Below are 14,333 nucleotides of genomic sequence, written 5' to 3'. Positions count from 1 at the left end.
CCATGGTTATTAATACAGGTTTATCATAGAGAACTTCAAAATATACATTTTTTTTGTAGAGATGGCCAATTCCAATTCCAGAACATGAGCTTCAGGAAAATGTACTTTTTTTCTTTAGCAATTATGTATACATGTACATAGTTCTTCAAATGTTTTAGTACTTTGGGACTTTGTAAAAAAAAATAAATAAATAACCCCTAAGCAGAATTGCAAGTTCACCTCAGCCCACACTGGTGTAAAATGTCTATCTGACAAGTACCACCGAGGGGCTCTGAGCACATGGGTGGGGCTCAGCTTTCTGCAGAATACAATAAGCTCTTTACATCCCTCAATTCGACCTCTGCTTCATGGCTGAAAAGGCTGTTGAAAGATAGCACAGATGGGAGATGGGAGATAATTTGTATGGTACATAGGAGAAACATTTCTTTCCCCATCTTCCCTGACTTCAGCTTCAAACAGCCACCCAGATGGGTAGATGCTGGAGATGGTCTCCTGGTTACACTCTACTAACCTGAGCTTCTGGAGATCATCAACAAGAGACCATTAAGTGGGAATGATGATGGAACGGGGCACAATATACAAAAGTCTTCCTAAAGCGCCATTACTGTTAAAATATCAGTAACTCAGTAGGCAGGTAGGAGTCATCACACCATTCCACGATATAAAGAAAAAAAGCCAGGGATGATGAAGGTGTTTGCTGCCTTCCTGTAAGACTTCCTCCAACGTGTATGCGCACTAGGAGAACTGATCTAAAATGCATTCTCTCGTAATTTGTTTAAAATGGTGCTGTCAGTGTGACACCTGGGGGGCGGGCTTCTGAATGTGCCTTTGGGGATTATCTTTGTTGTTATTTCCTGAGGTAGGAAGACAGTTTCCTTGCTGAGATCTTGGACTGTGTAAGAGAAAAGGAAGCTTAAACAGCAATATGTATGCACCACTCTCTGCTTCCCGATTCTGGGTGTGTCATGAACCACTGAATCAGGCTCCTGCCACATTGGACTATAAACACCCTCAGACTGTGGGCCAGAATAAACCCTTTACCTCTTAAGCAGCTTTTGTCAGAATCTTATCACAGCAACAGATAAAGAAACTAAGAATCATTCTGGGGGAAGGGCTCTAAGGTACTGGCTCCTTCTGGTTGTTGGGGAGAATTACCATGTCATACCTCTTTCCTAGTTTCCAGGAGCTCAGATGAATGTACACGGATATACCTGTGTCTTTCCATCATCCACCTGCCATGCGTGTCTGTCTCTCAATCCGCGTCTCACCTTTTTTGACAAGAATATTAGTCCTGCTTTCTCTTCCGGTGCCAGGCGCTGCGGGATCTGTGGGTTACCATGCAGTCAAGGTCAAGTCCAAGAACCACACAACCAGTCCCACAAATGGCCCAGAAATGGCATCAAGAAACCCCGGTCACAAAGATACAAATCTCTTACGGGGGTTGACCCCAAGTTCCTGAGGAACATGCGCTTTGCCCAGAAGCACAGAGAGGCCTGAAGAAGATGCAGGCCAACAGTGCAAAGGCAGTGAGCGCATGCGCAGAGGCCATCAAGCCCAAGATGCCAAAGGGCCCCAGCCACAAACTCAGCCAGTCTGGCTTTCATCGCTCACCCCAAGCTTGGGAAGAGGATTCAAATCTACATGGCCAAGGGTGGTAGGCTCTGCCAACCAAAGCCCAAGGTTCAAATCAAGGCAGAGGCCAAAGCTTCAGCTCAGGCCCAGGCTTCGGCCCCAGCTCAGGCTCCCAAAGGTGCCCAGGCCCCTGTGAAGACTCCATAGAGAAGGTTCCTGCCCATGTGCAGACAGACAGACTGCCGTGACACCTACCTACACACTATTGCAGATGACCAGTGTCCTGTGCTGTTTTTACAAATAAACTTGAAACAAGAAAAAAAATTAGTCTTAGTATACAGAATCATTCTGATGACCTCATACTACTTTGATGACCTCATACTACCTCAATGACCTTCGTAAAAACCCATCCCTAAATAAGGACACATTTTAAAATGTTTGGATTAGACCTTCTGCATTCTTTGGTTGAAGAGTCAGTTCACAAACCACCCCTAAAACACAAGAATGCAGTTATACTGCCCTAATTAACCACTACTGCACAAGCCCCATTCCCCTCCCCCCAGGTGGCCATACCTTCCGAGGTGAAGAGCCAAGGGCTCGTCCAAGTGAAACATGAAGAAATAAGTAGACCACAAGCAGCAAGAATGAAGGAAATGACAGCCATCTCAAATGGGAACTTTTCTGGTAAGTGGAGATTTCATTTTAAATTGTCCCACACACTTGTGTATGACTCCACAAGTGACCACAACTATTGTGTGGGCAGCCCTGTGCCAGTGTCCTGTTAGGAACTGGCAAGGCCTGCGCAGCCCCAGCCTGTACCTTAGTGTTCAGTACAGTGGCTCAAACACCTTGGAACATGAAGGAATGTACAGGCACGTGCCCTGTAATCACCAGAGTGAAAGGCATCCCAGCTAAGGCCAAACAGGATAGATGTAAGGCATCGTTCCCCAGACAACTATAGAGCGGGGGCTGGCGAGACAGCCCGGGAACAGGAGCACTTGCAGTACGTCCCCAAGTTGGAATCTTCAGCACCATGTAAAAGGCCAGCTGTGGTCATGCATATATAACTCCAGCCCTGGGAAGGCCGGAGGCAGGAGGATTGGTAAAGCCTACTACACCAGCCTAGCTCCATGCTCAGTAAGAGACCCTGTCTCGAGCAGATAAAGTGGAGAATGATAGAACAGGACAGCCGAAGTCCTCCTCTGTCCTCCTCCTGTGCAGACACATACGTTTGCACTCACATGTGCATCATATACACGAGAAGAAAGGGAGCTCAGGGTGGCAATAAGAAGAGACTGCCATTGCTCTGGGAAGAATTTCAACTGAAGATAAAGTGTAGAGACGGCAAGGAAAAGACCTACTAAGGCACTTCACGTTTAGTTGGGAATCATATTAGCTACTGTACCATCAATATGTAAAATCATTCCCATGTAGCTTATCCCCAACTTACAGGAGATGAAAGTAAAGCTTGGGAAATTCCAGGCCAAAAAAAAAAAAAAAAAAGGCAGAATCCCCATCTCTAAAGGTCGTTGGTGACACAGAACAGAAGCAAAGCAAGTCTGCGAAATGGGTAAAATCCATCTTCTGAGCATTACTGATCCTAATTTAAATGCAAAAGTACGGGCAGTCCAGAAGGCAGAAATCAGAGGAATCGCATTTCTACAATATCAAGTATGCTCAGATTCTTGGCAACAAAACAAAACACATTACTGTGGCCAGAGAAGAAACATTCCAAATGGGTTATAATGGATCGTATTTAAAAACAGAAGTTATCACACAGCCAGCTAGGAAAGCCACGCATCGGAGGGTGTGTTTGCGTATGTTTTACATGCACATTTTCCCCTGGAGCCACTAAAAGCTCAGGAAAAACTTATGACAGCAATGTGCCATGTATGTAAAAGATGGACGGGTTAAAGTTACTGTTTTCTTAGGACCTGCCTGGCATCTGACAGCCACACACCAGTACATTATCTGGAAAGATTTAGGACCTGTACCGTAAAATTATTTATTAGTTGTTATTTATGCTATGTGCTCCCTGGCAGACCACCCAGTGCTGTAGTAATAAAGGGAGTTACACTGCATCTCTCCAAAACAATCAAAAGACCAAGGAGTCCACCTTTGGGTATCACCATTGAAGGATGTGGCTTTCTGGTAGGAAAAGTGATGTTATGGTTTTTTGATGGTTCTAAAAGGTCCCAGGGAAATGGAAATGACCAGGCCCAGCAGGAGACCTCTCTGTTCAGGGTAAGCATGCCTTCTTTAAGGCCGTCCATAAAAGGAAAGGCTGCTCCAACAGTCTCTCCTGTCCTCTCCCCCTGGAATCCTGAGTTTTAAAAAGACTGGAACCTGTTAGCAGCCCCACGCTAACCTCAGGATGTGATCGGAGGCTGACCTCAGCGCCTGGGGGCCTCAGCTCTGACAGCCTGCCAGCACCTCCTCTCTCTGCCTCCCAGTTTGGCTTGTTAGGGAGTTAGCAAGGCATGTTCGAACATTCCTGAAGGCCTCAACTGAGAAGCTCATCGCACAGCGCTTAATATCATTAGATATGTCAGAGCTGGGGTTCCACCAGGACAGCCAAGAACAGATCAAGTTCCCTTCTTAAAATGTCAAACATAACTACAAAATGCCACGTTGCTCCTACTAATGTTTTTAATAGTCCTGTGTTTTACCTAAATAAATATATAACTGGTTGATGAAGTAAACACCTCCTTCCCAAATAAGCTTCAGACAATATTTCTGAATGATTTCTTTAAATTATCTTATGAACCCTAATGTAAATATCCCACAGTAATCTCTCCATTTACAGTGACCAACAGCCCAGCCCACCCCTGGCTGAAGACAGCATCAGCCAAAGTTTCGCTTGTGGAATTCTTAACTTGGAAAACTAAGCACTGGCCTTATTTTTCTAAGGATAAAGTGGAGCAGTTACCTAACTTACCAAGTACCTAGGCTGACCTTCCAATTAGGACTTTTTTTAAGTTCCACTTTTCGCCCACAGGGGTAGTGTGAGTAAGATGAGTCGCCAGAGACTCCTGTTATCTGAATGTTTTCAGTGGCAGTAGAAGGTGTGTCCTTGTTAGAGGAAGTATGTCACTGGGGGTGGGCTTTGAGATTTCAAATGTCCAAGTCGGGCTGGTGTCATTCTCTTCCTGCGGCTTGCTGATTCAAATGTAGAATTGTCTACTCCTTCTCCAGCACCACATCAGCCTGCACACTGCCTTGCTTCCCACCATGATGATAATGGACTAAACCTCTGGAGCAATCAGCAAACCCCTTTATATTCCTTTATAAGAGTTTGTTGTGATCATGGTGTCTCTTCACAGCTATAAAAACCCTAGCTAGGATACAGGCTAATGATGGAAGAGTGCCAAAGGACTTGCTCTCTTTCCTTTTCCTAAACCTTAACCTGATCACAACCCAAGCCCTTCCAGGAACCAAGTCCTATGCTAAGCCTCATGAATCTGCATGCAAGGCTTATATAGTGTCTTCAAAGCATTCTCAATTGTTTCACATATAGAAATGTCTGTATAGGGCCTGAGATGGCTCAGTGGATAAAGTACACAATCATGAAGACTGGAGTTTAGGTTCCCAAACTCCATGTAAAAGCCCCATAGAAAAGATGGTTGTCTGGAATACTAGCCCTGGGAAGCCAGAGGTAGATAGATGCTTAAGGCAAGCTAGATAGCTAGACTAACAGGAACTGGTAAGTGTCAGGGAGAAATCAAGAACAGCGTGTGTGAGTCTCACGTCTCTCTCGTAGACAGCAATGGAATGGGTGACTGTGGAGGCGGCTTCTCACTAGCACATCTCTTCTGTCCAGTTCAGACAGCTGCAGCCAGTTCTGTTGAGGCATATCAGGCTATGCAGTTGATCCTGAGCCCTGGGATGCTGGCTGTGTGTGTTGGGGGAAGGGGGGACTGTGTGGTCCCCTGTGGCTGTGAGGTGGTCGGAGGGGAGCCAGTCTGCAGCTGGGCCTGAAACTGGGCGAGCTGCTCTGGACGGGCCAGTGTCTTCAGCAGATTGTTCTCCTGCTCCAGCTGGGAGTTTTTCTCTATTAGTTCTTTGATCTGCTCCTTCAGAACCTCCACTTCCTCTCTAACTGCATACAACAAACGGCTTTTCACCAGATCAATAGCTTGCTCTGTTTTGGTGTCGATGGCTACCACACTTGCACAGAGCTATCGTCCAGTCTCACGGAAGCGTTTTTGGTTCCCAGCAAAGACGACAAGAAAGAAATTGAAAAATGTCTCAGTTGGTAAACTCCTAGATCCATCGTCACTGGTCTACACCAGATTTCATGCAATTGCAGTCAAATTTAAAAACAAAACAAAACAATAAAACGGCCTTGTGGATAAGAGAGTGAGGGAGGGAGGGAAAGCTCCAGCAGCCTGCTTGAAACCAGATAAAGCCTCCTAGCTGTCTGCAGCCTGGGGCGTGAGACCTGCAGTGCTGGGGCTCTGCTGTGCTGGCTGAGTGGCCTGTGCATCCTCAGCCGCTCAGTCTGCCCCGGCTGTAGGCTGCACTCTAGAGCGAGAGAAAATATTTAAGGGGGGGGGGGTTAGTGTTTGTATTTTGTTTTATGTTGTTTGTTTGTTTTTTGTTTTTTAAGACAGGGTTTGTCTGTGTAGCCCTGGCTGTCCTGGAATTTGTTCTGTAGACCAGGTTGGCCTTGCACACACAGAGGTCCTCCTACCTCTGCCTCCTGAGTGCTGGGATTAAAGGCATGCACCATCACCACTCAGCTTAATAAAATTAATCTTTCATTGACTAAAAAAAAAAAAAAATCAGGTGGAGAAAGAGGAATATTCCACCGTTGGTGGGGTTGTAAGCTGGTACAACCACTCTGGAAATCAGTCTGGTGGTTCCTCAGAAAATTGGATATAGTTCTACCTGAAAACCCAGCTATTCCACTCCTGGGCATATACCCCAAAGATTCTCCAACATCTAACAAGGACACATGCACCACAATGTTCATAGCAGCCTTATTTATAATAGCCAGAGCTGGAAAGAACCCAGATGTCCTTCAACAGAGGAATGGATACAGAAAGTGTGGTACATTTACACAATGGAGTGCTACTCAGCTATTAGAAACAATGACTTGAAATTCATAGGCAAATGAATGGAACTAGAGACTATCATCTTGAGTGAGGTAACCCAGTCACAAAAGGACACACATAGTATGCATTCAGTGATAAGCGGACACTAGCCCCAGAAAGCTCTGAATACTCAATACCCAAGAAATAATCACAGACATTATGAAGCTCAAAAAGGAAAAAAGGCCAAAATGGGGATGCCTCAGTCATTCTTAGAAGGGAAAACAACTCTCTCATGGGAGGAAATGCAAGGTCAAATGGAGGAACAGGGATTGAAGAAAAGATCACTCAGAAAGTGCCTCACCTGGAGATCTACCACATTTGTAGTCACCAAATCAAAGCACTGTAGCTGATCCCAAAAAGTACTTACTGCCAGGAACCAGACAGAGATGCCACCTCAGGGACTATGCTAGTGTCATATAAATACAGCTGAGCATGCTTGCAGCTAACCATCGGTCTGAACTCAGGGACCTCAATGAGGTTGGTAAAGAAAGGACCTAAGGAGCTGAAAGGTGTTGCAACCTCATGGGAAGAACAACATTATCAACCAACCAAACCCTCCAAAACTCTCATGAACTAAAACACCAACCTCTGTGCACACTTGAGAGACCTGTTGATCCAGTTGCATAGGTATCTGAAGATAGCAGTGTCTGGCATGAATATGAGAAGAGACTTTTGGTCCAGGGAGGGCATGTTTTTCCAATGTAGGGGAATGCCAAGGCAATGGGGTGGGGAGGGAGTGCAGCTTAGTGAAAGAAAAATGGAGGGGGAGGGGGGATGGGAGTGGGGCAGGTTAAAGGAATAACATCTCATATGTAAATGCAGAGTATCTAATAAAATTTTTTTTAAATCTCAGGAACATAATTTTATGACAGGATAAAAGGTGCATATGAAAACACCATGCAGGCTTCAGACCTGGCGATGAAAGGCTGAAGACCACCCTTCAATCTGAGAGAAGCCCAATGCACTCACTTCAACACCAGTAGCAGACATAACACTGAAACTTCAAGCCAGATATTTTAGGTAATAAAAAAAGTAAGACCATGTAATCAGAAAGGAGGACATAAAACTATCCTGATCACAGCTATTGTCTATTTATGAGATGATAAAACACTTTTAACCCCTTGGTGTTAACAATTTTACTGACGTTTTGAAGTACGAAACACAAAAAAAAATTAGCAGAATTTATGTACATGAACAATGACCATCTTTAAAAAAATTAAGACAAGTATTTTAATTATAAAAAAATAAAATGCTTTGGAATAAGGTTAACCATGGAAGTGAAGTACATACACTAAACACTCTAAAACACTGATTAAAGAGACAGATAAAAAGAAAGATATCCCATGTTCATGGATTAGATGACTTGATTATTAAAGTGACATCAGAGGCTGGAGAGAGAATTCTGCCTTTTGAGGCTAGAGCTCGCCACCAAAGCTTCAAACTGACAACACTAACTACAGCAATTTACAGATTCAATACAGACCATACCTCGACTCCCTCTCTCTCTCTCCTCTCTCTCTCCTCTCTCTCTCCTCTCTCTCTCTCTCTCTCTCTCTCTCTCTCTCTCTCTCTCTCTCTCTCTCTCTCTCTCTCTCCCTCCCTCCCTCTCCCCCTCCCTCTCTCTATTTCTAGGAGACAGACAGAGAGAAAGTCGTCCTAAAATTTACATAGATTCCCAAGGGACCCCAAGTAGCCAAAACAAACTTGAAAGTAAGAAGGTTGGAGAATTCAAGCTTCTTGATTTCAAAACTCCCTGGAGTTGCAGGGGATGTGGGGAGTTATCATGTATGAAGTACAGTTTCATCTGGTCCTGATGGGACATTTCTGGAAGTAAAGAATGCTAATGGTTTCACCACATTGTAAATTTCTTGGTGTCACTAAACTGTACACTTCAAGCTGGCTTAGATGTGAAGTTTCACATTCCGTCTCTATGTTACCACACTAGAGCTTCATCTTGAAACAACACGCATTCTCTTAGATTAGGGAAACCTTTTTTCCATATTTTAGACCTTGTGGCCTCAAAAATAAGTCTGACTCAGTTCTAAAAACTTAGAGCTCTTTAACATACAGTAAACACTATAAAGCATTGCTGAAAGAAATTAAAGAAAATATAGATAAAAAGAAAGCCCAGGATTTGGAAGTTTAGGAAAAGAGGTTTCCTTTCCCCAAGTCCATTCCAGAATCTCATCCTATGCAGTGAGTTTACATCTTAGAGAATCTTACCTTCTTAGGAATAATTTCTATAAACATCAGTTAAAATTGAGAGTTGCTGGGGCTGGAGAGATAGCTCAGCGGTTAAGAGCATTGACTGATCTTCCAGAGACCCTGAGTTCAAATCCCAGCAACCACATGGTGGCTCACAGACATCTGTAATGGAATCAGATGCCCTCTTCTGGTTTATCTAAAGACAGCTAGGTACTCATGTACATAAGTAAATAAATAAATCTTTTTTTAAGTATTTGTAATTTAATAAATTTAAAAAATTGAGAGTTTTCAAATCATGGCCCTTAGTCTAAATTCATATTACTTCCTTGCTTGTTTGACTTCCTTTTTTTTTTTTTCTATTTGTTTATTTTGTTTTGTTGGGTTTTTTTTTTCTTTAATATTGTGTGTGTGTATGTGTGTGTGTGTGTCTTTTTTAAGATGTATTTTTTATTATGTATACAGGGTTCTGCCTGCATCTATGAGTCATCTTCCCCAGCCTGTTCAGCTTTCAAAGCTAAGATAATCCTTACATTTTGAAATTGCTGGAAGAATAGAAACAATATCTTCTAACTCTTGGAAATCATACGTAACTCAAATTTCAGTGTGGCGAGCAGAGCTTCACCAAGGCACAGCCACACGTTGTCCCATGTGTCATCCTTACCAGCTCTTAAGAAACGAAGGCTAAGCTTACAGAAAGTCAGAGCTCATCGGTTCTCAATGACTACAGTACACATCTGAAGCAATCAGGTCATGAAGAGAAAAGGCTTCTTTTGGCTGTTTGGAGACTCCAATCCATATCTGTGGCCAGAACGTACATCACAGGCAAAGTCCATGGGAAAGTGAAGCTGCTCAGATCACGGCTGTGATAAGAAACAAAAGGACCAGATTCCCACAACTTCCTTCCCAGGAACACCCCCAGTGACATAAAATCCCCTCCTGGGCTGCATCTTTTGTCCCTATCAGGAGCACTGCACAGAAGATACTAGGCTTTTATTTAGCACTTTGACCTTTGGGAAACATTCCAGATCCTAACTACAGCAGTTTGCAAATGTAAAATATTTAGATAGACCCTTTAAAGAAAGTTGACAAACCCTTTGTGTGTCTGTGTGTCTGTGTGTGTGTGTGTGTGTGTGTGTGTGTGTATGTGTGTCTGTGTGTGTTCCTGTGTGTGTGTGTGTGTGTGTGTGTGTGTGTGTGTGTGTGTGTGTGTGTTCTTGTAAAAGATCTTGGCTACATGGCTCTTTCCAGGTAAAGTGCCCTTTGAATTCACAACTTAAAAACAGAATTTCTAAGGGACTTAGAAGTATTTTGAAGCCCATGATGATTTGGCAGTGCAGGGAAAGAGTTTTGCTTTATTTGAAGAGCTGAACGATTATAGCAAAACATATTAGACACTGGCTGACCCAATATCTGCACACTCTGCTCTCTTAGTAAGTGGATCACTATAGACAGATTTAGATCTGGATTGATTTATTTTATGTATATGAGTGTTCTGCCTGCAGGCCAGACGAAGGCATCAGATCCCATTACAGGTGGTTGTGAGTCACCATGTGATTGCTGGAGACTGAACTTGGGACCTCTGGAAGAGCAGACAGTGCTCTTAACAGTTTAACCATCTCTCCAGACCCTGGACCACTAATGTTTTAGCTGTGCCAATTAGGTCTACATGGTATAAGTGTGAGGTTTCCTCATAGGACATACAGGGTAACAGTTAAAGGTGACTATTCCCTCCTGGTGATAAAATGGACACACACACACACACACACACACACACACAGATTTAATCAGCCATCCTGGGTAATGAGGCAAAACACTAAAAGACAAATCAACAATATGGAAGGAACCTGGGCTCCTGCCATTGTAAGCCACCTACTGTCCCTGAATTTCCTGTTTTTCTCTCAAATGACAGGAAAGCTTCTATCTTGTTAAGCCACTATTCTTTTGGGTCTTCTGAAATATACGACCAAACTTTATCCTAAATAATACTCCAATAATATAATAAGAGTTTATAAAGCAAATTATTCTGAATAGGTGCCTTTGTTAAAGGCAGACCTATGGCCTATTACAGGGAACTCAGCAGTAGAGTGTGTACCATGTTTTGCATTATTTAAAATGTAGGACATACAAACACACACACACACACACACACACACACACACACACACACACACGATATAGCCCAATAATGGAGTGCTGCCCACCATCCCCCAGGCCTTATTCAGCCCTCAAGACTATCCAAGAAAAGAGGGACCTTTGCCCTGGAATTTTTACTTACTTTAAAGAAATGTGTGTGTGTGAGTGTGTGTGCATGTGCGTGTGCAAGTGTGTACAGATCAAAGGACAAGTTTCAGGCTCAAGTTCAAGTTTAATCTTTCTACCTTGAGGGTCTCAGGGATCGAATCCAGGCTTCCAAGCTTGACCGCAATCACTTTTACAGGCTTTCTTTTTTTTTACATTGCCTTCCTGCTCCACCTTTTCTTGTTGTTGTTATTTTGAAATAATAAACCAACAGCACAAATATCATAAGTCTAAGTGCAATTCCCTCCAATATCTGAAGTGATCTTGATCAAAGATTTGGGTCAGTAGGTCGGTTTTTTTTTTTTTTTTTCTGTTTTCATTTTCTTTTTTGTTTGTTTTGGTTTTTTTTTTTATTATTACCAGAAAATACTTTTTATTTTTAAAAAAAAAAAAAAAAATGTGTTTGCTTAATGATCAGATTAGAAAAATACCATGAACTACAAGGGTTCTAGATCACCATCTCTTTGAGCAGGATGGGCAGTGGTACAGGGAACATACATTGGAATCAGCCCAAGAGCCCGCCATGGTCATGTGTGGTACATGCACAGCGTGCTATGGCTCAGGTTCTGCTGGAAGCCCAACAAAACTAGATGGGCCACACAAGGAGCTCTGGCCATAGTGACCACGGGAGAGAACTTTAGATGGTAGGTGCTCAATGCCCAAATGTCTGTGCTGAGGAAAAACCACACAAACCTTTCCCAGGTCAGCTCGACCCACCACTTTTCACAAGTGTGGCTGAAATATCCTTCGGATATGTTGTCACCCTGATGGGCTACCAACTGGAATTCCTGTACTTCAGATCCTGCTCATACTGGAGAAGGTGGCCAGTGTGAGGATCTCAAGCAGCAGCTCTAAGACACAAAATTAGAGCAAGATAATCTTCATGATAGTGTCTAGGCAGAGCACATAGGTCTGCAGCAGCAGGTAATAGGAAGCCAACATGGCAGATGGGAAGGTCAAGGCCACACTAATGCCCAGGGGCATCTTTTGCTAGCAGAGGTTTCCCTTTGTAGCGAAAACCAACCACATTACCTCAATGCCAAGATAAAGGAGCAGCATCGCCACATCCAGGACTAGGTTGGCTGTTGGGTATGGCAGCAGGAGGCCTTTGTACAGGAAAATTCGTAGCATAGTAGCACCTATTCAGAAAGAACAGGACCTCCAGGGGGGTTGAGGACAATCTTTTATCTCAGAGTCCCTTCCGGTTTTCATTTTCTTGTGGGTGTGGCATACGTGTATGTAAAGCACATCTGGAGGCCTAGGGTTGATATCTTAACAACCATCTCTCTCTCCTTCTTTTGCCTTACTTACTGAGGCAAGGTACCTCAGTCAAACCCAAAGGGCCCCAGAAAAACGTTGCTTACTCACTTCTGGGACTAGTCTTGCTCTGAGGATCTCCTGCTTTTGCCTTCTGGGGCTAGAACTGTAGAAGGCAGGCTACCTCACTAACAGTAATTAACTGGTTGTAGAGATCTAAGCTCTGGTCCTCATACTCAGACCACTAAGCAGTCTTTCCTGCCTAGTTATTTATATTTTAATGAGGCTTACTTTAGTCAGACTGGTTTTTATCAATAGACTGAAATACTTGTTCATACATTCATTCAAATACTAAGTGAAATCCTACTATTATTTTCTACTGTTCTAAGAGCCAGAGATATGGAATTTAAAATAAATAAATTAATTAAAATAGATGCAAATAGCAAAGAGTTTTGAAACAATAGTTTGAACCGGAGAACACAAAGAGATGTCAGAACTCAGCAGATCTCTTTGACAAGTCACGAGCCTCTGAGCTCCTGAGGAATGGGCAAGTAGAGAACCAGGCCAGAGAAAAAGTGTAAGACCATAATGGAGTGAGAAGAAACTGTCCCAGGTCTCGTGACTTCCCACCTCCTGTGAGGATGTCACAGCACCCTCCCTCAATCCAATGACATGGGACATGGATGGAGAACAACAGATCACGAGGGGAGAAGACATCACTGTGGGAAGGGACCTTTTCAAGGACACATGCCGGAGAAGCTGTGTCCTACAGGCAGGCCAGTTCTGTGGAAGCTCTTCTCAGTGGGCACGCAGCTTAGCAACTCCCTGCAGGGCGACTGGTCCCAGCACCTAGACTATATTCTCAAACTGAAAGCAACTGATCAAACTGAATCCGTCTTCACTGTCTACAGTTCTTCATCTGTGATAGAGAACAAAAGGCATGTGCGAACCAGATCACACTGAAGCCACTCAGCACATCTGCAGAATTAACCATCGAGACTGATTTTGTTCATTTTGTTCCTGTTAATCCACATCCAGAAAATACACGAAAAACAGCAGCAAAATTGCAAAAGACAAAAGTGGAATTTCAAAACTGACTCAAATGCCCCAAAAAGAAAAGAAAAAAAGGGGGAAGGAGAAAAAAATATTCCCCAAATGATCCTGCACTTTAAGCAAAGGGAGTCTCCATACTTCTGCGATTACGGCGCTGGCTGAAACTGAAGACTCGGCCAGCCATACCCAGAGACATCACAGCCATGACATCAACAGCCCAAAGAGAAGCCCTGAGTTTTCAGATGTGACAAACAGGGAAACTGCAGATGCTTTTTTGGCTTCGTGCAAACTCCAGAGTCCCCAGGTGGAAACTGTGAAGTAACAGACACGCTTTGGCATCTGAGACTTCGGAGAGTACACAGGATGAAATGGGGCAAACGTGAGGGAAAACTGAGATTTCTTGTGGTGAGATTCCCCAAGTGGAACCCTCTGCCTACTGAAACAGCTGAGAGAATCCTGGCATCCCACACTCTTTCCTGACCAAAGCCAGAGTCCTGCCAACTGTGGGACTCCCACCTCATCGGAGTATGCTCACCTTCCAGAGCTGAAGACTGTTAAAAAGGTCTTTTGTTTTTTATTTTTTTAACTAAAAAAACAACAACAACAACCTATGACATAATAAATTCATTTTACTCGGTATACTCATTATTTCAACAGCCAATGCCACCTGCTGTGGGTGGGCACCCCTGCACTGGGTCCTGCTATACCATTTGCTGTGAGTGGGTACCCCTGCACTGTCCTGCTATACCATTTGCTGTGGGTGGGTACCCCTGCACTGTCCTGCTATACCATTTGTTGTGGGTGGGCACCCCTGCACTGCCCTGCTATACCATTTACTGTGGGTGGGTACCC

The 14,333-nt window shown here is 43.7% G+C and overlaps 1 protein-coding gene and 2 pseudogenes across 3 annotated transcripts in view; all 3 read right to left on the bottom strand.

The window, feature by feature from the left end:
• Positions 1–14,333, bottom strand: part of SAXO1 (stabilizer of axonemal microtubules 1) — a gene marked incomplete at both ends in the record, with an annotated part of 108,040 nt that overhangs the window by 75,462 nt on the left and 18,245 nt on the right. The gene's annotated exons all lie outside the window — the stretch shown is intronic.
• LOC308424792 (TSC22 domain family protein 1-like) lies at positions 5,432–5,857 on the bottom strand (annotated as a pseudogene). The gene has a single exon. The product of its transcript is annotated as a TSC22 domain family protein 1-like (transcript).
• On the bottom strand, positions 11,967–12,230 carry LOC308424791 (transmembrane protein 216-like; annotated as a pseudogene). The gene has a single exon. The product of its transcript is annotated as a transmembrane protein 216-like (transcript).

This window comes from Micromys minutus, assembly GCF_963924665.1.
Source record: "Micromys minutus genome assembly, chromosome: 9".
In the NCBI taxonomy this organism is placed as follows: domain Eukaryota; kingdom Metazoa; phylum Chordata; class Mammalia; order Rodentia; family Muridae; genus Micromys; species Micromys minutus.
Note: the sequence above shows the minus strand (reverse complement) of the source record. Positions and strands in the feature narration are given on the sequence as shown.